General features: G+C 35.2%; 1 long non-coding RNA gene across 1 annotated transcript in view; it reads right to left on the reverse strand.

Moving 5' to 3' along the window:
* LOC122687421 overlaps nucleotides 1-7,522 on the reverse strand; it is a 125,450-nt gene extending 117,928 nt beyond the window's left edge. The window contains exon 1 of the long non-coding RNA XR_006339140.1: nucleotides 7,442-7,522. This is a non-coding gene — a long non-coding RNA (uncharacterized LOC122687421). The remainder of the gene's footprint in view (nucleotides 1-7,441) is intronic.
* Nucleotides 7,523-10,228: the final 2,706 nt, after the last annotated feature.

Consider the following 10,228-nt stretch of genomic DNA (forward strand, 5'->3'; position numbering starts at 1 on the left):
CAATCAAAGGTTTTGGTGTAGTCTATAAAGCAGATGTTTTTCTGAAACTCTCATGATTTTTTGATGATCCAATGGATGTTGGCAATTTGATCTGTTGTTACTCTGCCTTTTCTAAATCTAGCTTGAATATTTGGAAGTTCTTAGTTCACCTACTGTTGAAGCCTGGCTTCAAGAATTTTGACCATGACTTTACTAGCATGTGAAGTGAATGCAATTGTGCGGTAAAGTTTGAGCATTCTTTGGCATTGCCTTTCTTCGGGATTGGAATGAAAACTGACCTTTTCCAGTCCTGTGGCCACTGCTGAGTTTTCCAAATTTGCTGGCATATTTATTGCAGCACTTTCATAGCATCATCTTTTAGGATTTGAAATAGCGCATCACCTCCACTAGCTTTGTTCATAGTGATGCTTCCTAAGGCATCAAATGAGTAATCTGTATATGACTCAATGCCACAATCTACTACCAACCTATAAATCATTCAATTAGATGCAATATTTTACCATACATAGATTTCAGAGAAAACACACTTAAGATAGATTTTTAGGTACAGTCACTATGAAAAACAGTATGGTTGTTCCTTAAGACACCAACTATAGAACTACCAATTTACCCAGCAATTTCACTTCTGGGTATATACCCAGAGAAAACCATAATTCAGAAAGATACATGCACCCCAGTGTTCACTGGAGCACTATTTACAGTAACTAGGATATGGAAGCAACTTAAATGTCCATCAACAGAGGAATGAATAAAGATGTGGTACATTACTCTGCCATAAAAACTCACGGAATTTGTGTCTTTTGCAGAGTCTTGGATGGACCTAGAGACTGTCATAGAGAGTAAAGTAAGTCAGAAAGTGAAAAAAAAGTAATGTATATTATTAACACATATATGTGGAATCTAGAAAAAAAATGGTAAAGATGATCTTATTTGTAAGCAGAGATAGAGACATAGACACAAAGAACAAATGTATAGATACCAAGGAGGAAGCAGGGTGTGGAATGAATTGGGAGATTAGGATTGACATATATACCCTACTATGTATAAAATAGATAACTAATGAGAACTATTATATAACAGAGGGAACTTTACTCAGTGCTCTGTAGTGACCTAAATAGGAAAGAAAGAAAAAAAAGAGGGGACATATGTATACAGATGGCTGATTCACTTTGCTATACAGTAGAAACTGACATAGCAATGTAAAGCAACTACATTCCAAAGAAATAAAGATTCTTGGGAAACATTTTCTGAGATTTTAGATTATCTGAAATTTATTCTGATATTTCACAAGTTTTATAAATAAATACTATGTGTTTCTCAGCAACTGGTCTACTGAATAAGGGATTTAGGTCTTGTTATCTTTAAGAAGGGAAATCATATCTAGAAAACATATGGGGGAGGGGTCAAGAGTAAGTGAAGCTGTGTAGGAGGTTTGTTTCTTTTTTTTATTATTTTCAGTGTAGTTCTACATATTAGTGATGGAAGACAAAACAGAAGCACTTGGTAAGGCCAAGTTCAATCATAAATCAAAAAAGTCTGAGAGAGAGACAATAACAACTAATAAATAATGATTTCAAATAAGCATCTGGAATAATAAAAAAGATAAAAGTGTCTACAAGAAAAAATGTAAATATAGCATCCACTCTGTCAAAGAAGTAAAAGTCTATCATAAAAGTCCTGGATTCCCAATAAGTAACAAATGTAATCACACAGTGGTGGTGATTTAGTCGCTAAGTCATGTCTGACTCTTGCGACCCCATGGACTGTAGCCTGCCAAGCTCCTCTGTCATGGGATTCTCCTCTATATCCTGTGAAGAATAATACTGGTATGGGAATTATAGCAAAAATAAAATCATCTTTAAGCCAATCTATTTAAAAATGCCAAATTATCATTACCTGCTAAGTTGCACTAAGAACAGGAGAGCATCATCACTTTTGTGATAGTTCTGCCAAACTGAATAACCTGAACCTAATCATAAGTGTACATCAGACAAGGCCAAATTGAGGGATATTTTACAAAATAATTGGCCTATAATCCTTTAATTTGAGGTGACCAAACTACCACCATCACCACAATTCTTTAAAATAATTGGGTCTATAATTTTCAAAGGTGTCAAGTTTTTAAAAGACAAAATCTGAGAAAACATGCCAGATTAGAGCAAACTAAAGAAATATAACAATTAAATGCAGTGTGTTACACTGGATTCAATCCTGGACTGGGAGAAAAAAAAAAAAAACATTTTGCAAAGGAGAATACTATTGGAACAGTTTGTAACATCTGAATAATGTCTCAATAACCAGATAATAGTATTTTATCAATACTAATTTTATGGCTTTGATAATTGTATCATGGTTATATAAGAAAGTGTCCTTGTTTTTGGTAAATAAATGCAAACATTTATTTTGGAAAAGGTGGTATCAACCTATTCTCAAACAACTGATCAAACAATAATATTCATGAATGTATTGAGAGAAGATGATAAAGCAAATACTATAAAATGCTAAAGAAATCTTAATGAAGATTTTATAAAAATTCTTCATATATTTCTTGCAAATTCTCCTTTAAATCTGAAACTATCTCAAAACAAAGGGTTTTAAAGTGGCAACAGAAATGAGAAAAAGAAGAAATCATAGTAGGGCAAATTTAACTTGCTTTAAACATAGATGTTTTATTGATTTGGGGCTAAAATACTATAGTTGTATAATAGTCTTAACCTAATAGCTTTTGGGAACTTTTAAGTATATAAAGCACTTTGATACCAGTGCATGTAACAAGCATATAAGAAATAAGTTGTGGTATACAGAAAGAAAATCTGCTTCAAAACACTAACATATTCACATGTCAAATAATAATGTTACTATATCATTTCTTTCCTACCAGTTCAGTTTAGTTCGGCCCCTCAGTCGTGTCCGACTCTGCGACCCCAGGAACTGCAGCACGCCAGGCCTCACTGTCCATCACCAACTCCCAGAGTTTACCCAAACTCATGTCCTATAGGATAGACCTTTAAATATCAAGTCGATATTTAAAATGTGTGAATTTATAGAAGGAGAGTGGCAGGTGCAGTCATGTTTGTTGGGGTTAAAATTTCTCTGCACTTTTCCATAATTAGCTAGTAGCAATTTAATACAATTGGGAAATTTAGGCCTCATTTTTAACTAACACCAATTAAGATAATTACATTGTACAAACTCACTTTTTGGTTAGGATATGATGAATCATCTTCATTTCTATTCCTGCAGTGTTTGAGTGGTGTCACTTTGTACCATACAGATGTTTCTTCTTAGTTTCGGTTCAGTGGTGAGTGAAGTGATTTAAGCAGTCCATCAAACACTGTGTTTCTGTCACACAGGAAACTGCTACACAGCAAATTCGTGAACTGCAGTTCTGAAGCTTTAATATTTACAAGCCATTAAAACTTCCCAATCAATGTAGAAAATCACCTTGATCTTTTAACACTCCTTTTCCTAAGGTTTGGTGAAGCATAGAAATGTAATTATTTTTTTGTTCCACTTAGCTATGATTATAATATATGCTATTATTTCTGTTATTATTATTGAACTAAATGTTAGCATTAGGTAAAATACAATAAATAAGGTAATTTTTGAAGATTAAGATATTACTGCCTTAAACACTGTTAGATAAGTAAAATATACATGAGCTGTAATTCAAAAAGCATCCTATGAACATCATCTTTCTGCAAAAATCCCTCAACCAATAATGAACTTAGGAAATAATCCCTTTTACCATAGCATCAAAAAGAATAAAATACATACCAATAAGCCTACCTAAGGAGACAAAAATCTGTACTCTGAAAACGGCAAGATGTTGATAAATGAAATCAAAGATGACACAAACAGATGGAGATACACCATGTTCTTAGACTAGAAGGAACAATATTGTGAAAATGACTGTACTACCCAAAGCAATCTACAGAGTCAATGTAATCCCTATCAAATTACCAGTGATATTTTTCACAGAATTGGAACAAAATATTTTGCAATTTTTATGGATACATAAAAGAATATGAACAGCCAAAGCAATTTTGAGAAAGAAAAACAGTGCTGGAGGAATCAGGCTCCCTGGCTTCAGATTGTATTCCAAAGGTACAGTCTTCAAAACAATATGGTATTGGCACAAAAACAGAAATATAGATCAGTGGAACAGGATAGAAAGCCCAGAGATAAAACCTGCTGCCTATGGTCACCTAATGTATAATAAAGGAGGCAAGAATATACAATGGGAAAAAGACAGTTGCTTCAATAAGTGGTGCTGGAAAACTGGACAGCTACATGTAAAAGAATGACAATAGAACACCTAATACCATGTACAAAAATAAACTCAAAATAGATTAAAGACCTAAAGGTAAGGCCAGACACTATAAAATTCTTAGAGGAAAAGGTAGGCAGAACACTCTCTGATATCAACTGCAGCAAGACCGTTTTCAATCCACCTCCTAGAGTAATGAAAACAAAAACTAAAGTAAACAAATGGGACCTAAATAAACTTAAAAGCTCTTGCACTGCAAAGGAAACCATAAACAAAATGGAAGGACAACCTTTGGAATGAAAGAAAATATCTGCAAATGAAGCAACCAAGAAGGGATTAATTTCTAAAATATACAAACTGCTTATGTAGTTCAACATAAAAAACAAACAAACAACCCAATCAAAAAAAAATGTACAGAAGACCTAAATAGACATTTTTCCAAAAAGGAAATACAGATGGTTAAATGCACAGGAAAAGATGCTCAATGTCAATAATTATTAGAGAAATGTAAATCAAAACTACAATGAAGATACCACTTCACACTAGTTAGAATGGTCATTATCAAAAAAATCTACAAAAAGTAAATGATGGAGAGAGTGTGGCTAAAAGGGACCCCTCCTACACTGTTGGTGGGAATGTATACTGGTATAGCCATTTTGGAGAACACTATGGAGATTCCTTAAAAATATAAAAATAAATCTACCATATGATTCAGCAATCTCACTCCTGGGCATATATCAGGAGAAAATCATAATTAAAAAAAAAAAAATACAGGAATTCCAGTGTTCATTGTAGAACTATTTACAATAGCCAGGACAGGGACACAACCTAAATGTCCATCAACAGAGGAATGAATAAAGAAGATGGGTTACATATATATGATGAAATATTACTCAGTTATAAAAAAAAATGTAATGCCATTGGCAGCAAAATGGATCGAGGTAGAGATTGTCATACTGAGTGAAGTAGCTCAGACAAAGACAAATATCAGCGGATATCACTTACACATGCATGGTATCTAAGAGACGGTTACAGATAAAGTTACCTACAAAGCGGAAACAAAGATACAGATGTAGAAAACAAACATGGTTACCAGGTGACAAGGTGGGGAGAAATAAATTGGGAGATATGGGGTTGACATACATGCTACTATACATAAAATACAAAATTAATAAGGACCTACTGTAAAGCACAAGGAACTCTGCTCAATACTCTGTAAGGCCTTTATGGGAAAATAAAAAAGAGTGCATTCATGTATATGTACAACTGATTCACTTTGTTATACACCTGAAACTTAAGACAATATTGTAAATCAACTATACTCCAATAAAAAGTTTTATTTTTTAATCTTTTTTCCAATAAAAAGTTTTTAAAAATGCTTCTGATTTGTATGTCTTTATATAATTTTAGCTAATTATAAGAACTTAATAATAGCCTTTATTTTGAAAACCAAGTTTCCCACAGTTATGTCCAAAACAGCAAAAGTTTAAAACACAAAGGAAAACAAAATGTACTATATTTGTGTTAGATATTATAGTCTCCTTTAGTATACTCTGACAATTTATTTGAGGAACAGTCATTCTATACTGTACAGTTTGTCCAAACAATTTACTATCAACACAAAGCAATATGGCAAAAAAGCAAGAGATATAATATTTTGGAAATACCAATGGAGTTTGACTATAAAAAGATGAATTTGACAAATAAAAATTATAATTCTCCTATTCTCAACTAAGACCCAGTTTCTCAGCTTGAAAAAGTAAATGACTGCCCTAATTTCATCTATTAATATAGTGAGGATTCAATCAACTAATACTGAAAAAATAAATTTTAAATAGCAAATCACAACATAAATGTAAAATATTAAATTTTTCTCCTTGAATGTTGTTCATTCAGATTCTAATGTTTGCTTTTTAGACATATAACTATTTGATCATTAAAGCGTACATATCTGAAAACATTTATTATACTGTCCAAAGTTTACTATCATTTGCTCTCACTTTCTGTGTTTGCTATACCTTGCCATCACCAGTCTAATAATAATAGATGTTGCCTTCTTTAGCTTGGTTTGATTTTATTTGCATTTAAATCTCGATTTGGTGTCTATTTACATTATGAACTAATTATGATATTAGAAGAATATATCTCATGATCACAAACGTTTGAATAAAATAAAGGTCTGCTTATAGCTTGGTTAAAATTAAGGAATTTCCATTTTTCTCCAATTTTCATCAGAATTGAGGTGGGTATTTCAATACTCCAATCTATATTTGCAGGGGGCGAGCAGGGCAAGATTCCCAGCTGTCATCTATTGAGCTGACCTTGATTACTATTTCTGGCCCTTAGTTTTGATTTCATGTAGGTTACTTTACTATGTTTATGTTCTTTGTTCTCTTTCTTCATGTCTCTTTCTGTCTAGTGGCTTTCTATATTATATTTGGTTTACTCTTATAAACACAGGGAGTGTTCTGCAGTTCCTATTCAGGCTGTGATTCACAGAACTCTACAAGGCTAATTAAAACCAACACCAGTTACTTGTTGCCCATGGATGCAAAAGAATTCTACTTTTAAAGGAAATGTACTTCAGAAACTCCACCAGGCTACCCAAGGTCCTGTATTAGCACACCCAAGCCATTTCTTACTGGAACCTTGCACCTTTCTGAACACACACACAAGTTCCCTGCTTCTGAATTCTCCAAAGCTCTTGGAGGTTAGACCACTGCTTCCCCTTAGCGTTTAACACCCTGGCATAGCAAACATAAGCCTCCTCACAGAACAAAGGTTTTCTACCTGCCCTTGCCTCTTTCTGAGCTCTTCTCCTTCTTTGTACACAGAAAATCTCTGTCTAGGGCCTGGGGTGCCCAAACACGTCAAATCCTGGCTCAGCTGAAATATCCTGTGTTTTAGGTCAGCTTCTCTAGACACAAAGTCTGTGATAGTGTTTCTTTCTTTTTTTTTTCCTTCTTCTTCTTAACCTACTCAAGAGACTTTTTTTGGGAGTGCCCTGAAAAGAGTGTAAGGGATAAAACCGATGGGGTGGGAGAAGGGGGGATGGCGCTAACACACAAGCAAACTTGCCTCTCCTCAGCATGTGTCTCCTCTGGAGACTGATTTCAGGCTGACACCACAAAGAGGCTCTAGAAGAAAAGCAGACAACAGAATTTATCCTACCTCAACACCAGTCCATTTGCTGAGGCGCAGGGTGGGACAAGGCAGCTCCCGCTCCGTCTGTTGAAGAGTGGTCAGGCTCCCCAGACAGCGCAGCTGTGAATACTTAGCAATGAACCTGCAGGGCAGTGGGAGAGCGGACGCTCTGCCTCTTAAAGGGGCCCTAGGCATCCACGACAGCAGAGCTGATTATTGTTATCCACCTCTTTGAGTTCTCCCAAAGAAAGACCTGAGATATAGAGGGAGGTGCAGAAAATTTATTTGAGAGGTGACCCCGGAAAACACTTATGAGCCAATGAAGAGTGTGAGGAAAGAAAGAGGTAGAAGGCCCATGTATTGAGGGAAAATGGGCTGAGGATTCCCTAAGCCTCCTGAGAAGCTGACTCTCCCTTGCCCTCTACCCAGTTGCTGTCGAACAACCTCTCGGTTTAACAAAGCTCTCAAGAACAGGAGAATAAATGTGCTTTTAAGGTGGCAATCTGTTTAGGTGTTGGGGAAAATCTATTACTGCTGCTGCTAAGTCACATCAGTCCTGTCCGACTTTGTGTGACCCCACAGATTGCAGCTCACCAGGCTCCTCCGTCCCTGGGATTCTCCAGGCAAGAATACTGGAGTGAGTTGCCATTTCGTTCTCCAAAATCTATTACAGTTTCCCATAAACTAGGGTGGACTGTGGAGCATCATTTATTTGTATATGTCTTGGGATCCATTTTTTTTTTCTTTTTCCTGTTCTACATATATTCTACATTGAGTCCTTGATATAGATACTTAATACTCATGCTAACAGGTGAAAGCTAGAATCAACCTCTAATAAAATAAGAAAGATGATGAACAAAAGCTATTCTTATAGCTGTAGCTAGTAGCTAGTCCCAAGATCATATTTTATATTCTTCATTTTCCTTCAATACTATTTAAAAATCCTCTTTCTCCAGGCCAGCATTCCAATGACTTAGCGCAATTTATGCTTTAATCCGTATCTCATTTCCTGTTTATCTTGTTTTTATTACTCTATGGTTACTTCAGTTGTTCATTCACTGTTATCACAAGAAATGGAATCACAAGTAAATGCCCCCAATAATCTTGAATTCCAGACAATAGTTTCACTATCCTGATTATATGGCAGTAACCTGAGCATGTCAAATTAAGAATGTGCTATTAACTCTTCTAGGATAGGAAATCCTTCTATTTTTTGGATTCTGACCCATCAGTATGAGGAATCCACAGCAAAAAAGCAGGGGTTACAGTGTTGCTTGTACTGAGTTCTTGTTTTATTCTGTGGTGAAAGTGTTCTACCTCTGGGAACCAGATTCTCTAATCCTATAAACTCTAAAGTTGCCCAGATGAAAACCCCACACTCCCCAAATGGATCAATGGAAATGATGAGGGAAGGGGTATTTCTCTTTCTACTTCTTGGTTGCCAGGCTCATGTATTCTAGTTACTGGAAACAAACAACAATGATATGAATAGTTGTTGGTTTAGCATACATTCTGAGGTATCCCATCTCCACATTGTTTACTTATCTAGATAATGCTTTTGCTGAGCCTTTAAAAGACCAACTCAAATTCATCAGATCAGCAGCTGACTGGTGATGGACAATTGAAGTAACCATAGAGTAATAAAAACAAGATAATCAGGAAATGAGATATCTCAGGCATTAAAGCATAAATCGCCTCACAGATCAAGGTAGCTAAGTCATTGGAATGCTGGCCAGGAGAAAGAGGATTTTAAAATAGATAGTATTGAAGGAAAATGAGGACTATAAAATATGATCTTGGGAATAGCTACAGCTATAAGAATAGCTTTTGTTCATCATCTTTCTTATTTTATTAGAGGTTGAGTCTAGCTTTCACCTGTTAGCATTTTAAGGGCAGAAACAACTGACCCCATGATAATACACATTCATAGTTTAAAGTGATTCCATTGGTCTGAGGCTGTGTCATGATCCTAAGATCTTATGTCCTCAGAGAGTGGTTGGCAAAAGCATTGTGAACAACCAAGGCAAACCAATTACCAGAATGTGTGACTAACTCATAAACACACTTCTTTCTCACTCAGCCCACCATTAAGAAAGAAAGAGTAAAATATAATCAACTTTCCAGTATGTTGATTCTCTTGATTGACTTGATTCTCTTGAAAGACAGTAAAGACAGTAATGAATTGAGAGGTAAGTATTCAGGGAAAAAAACCTCAAGATGAGTCTGAGGGTCACTGCATTCAAAGTAAAAGAATGTGGGCTGAAATGATGTGTCACCTGGTCTCCACGTGGCTGTTGTCCAAAACAGCCATGGCAGCATCTTTTTTTAATGATCTATCAAGAAGATCTTGTTCTTTTCATCTTTAAATTGAACTATTTATTTGGAATGTATTTGCTTTAGGGTGGTTTCATTCTAGTGGAAGATAGTTTTGATATATGTCATGAAAATAAGAATAAGCATAACTTTCTCAAAATTGATTAGAAATTAATTTTTATAGTGACTATAATATCTATACAAAACTTGCAAGACTGCTAATGATGCTCCAAAAATTATCACTGCCATCCCCCCAAAAGAAAGATGAGTATGGCAAAGAAAAATATTTTAAGGGTACAAACCTCCATTATAAGATGAATAAATATTAGGAATGCAATGTACACGGGAATGAATGGTGACAAGAGCCAGTAACACTGTATTGTATATTTGAAAGTTACTAAGAGGAAAGATGTTAAAGGTTCTTATCTCACACACACACACAGACACACAACACACACAAAACTGTAGCTATGTAAGTTGATGGCTGTGTCAACTAACCAT

Source organism: Cervus elaphus, chromosome 31, assembly GCF_910594005.1.
Source record: "Cervus elaphus chromosome 31, mCerEla1.1, whole genome shotgun sequence".
In the NCBI taxonomy this organism is placed as follows: Eukaryota; Metazoa; Chordata; class Mammalia; order Artiodactyla; family Cervidae; genus Cervus; species Cervus elaphus.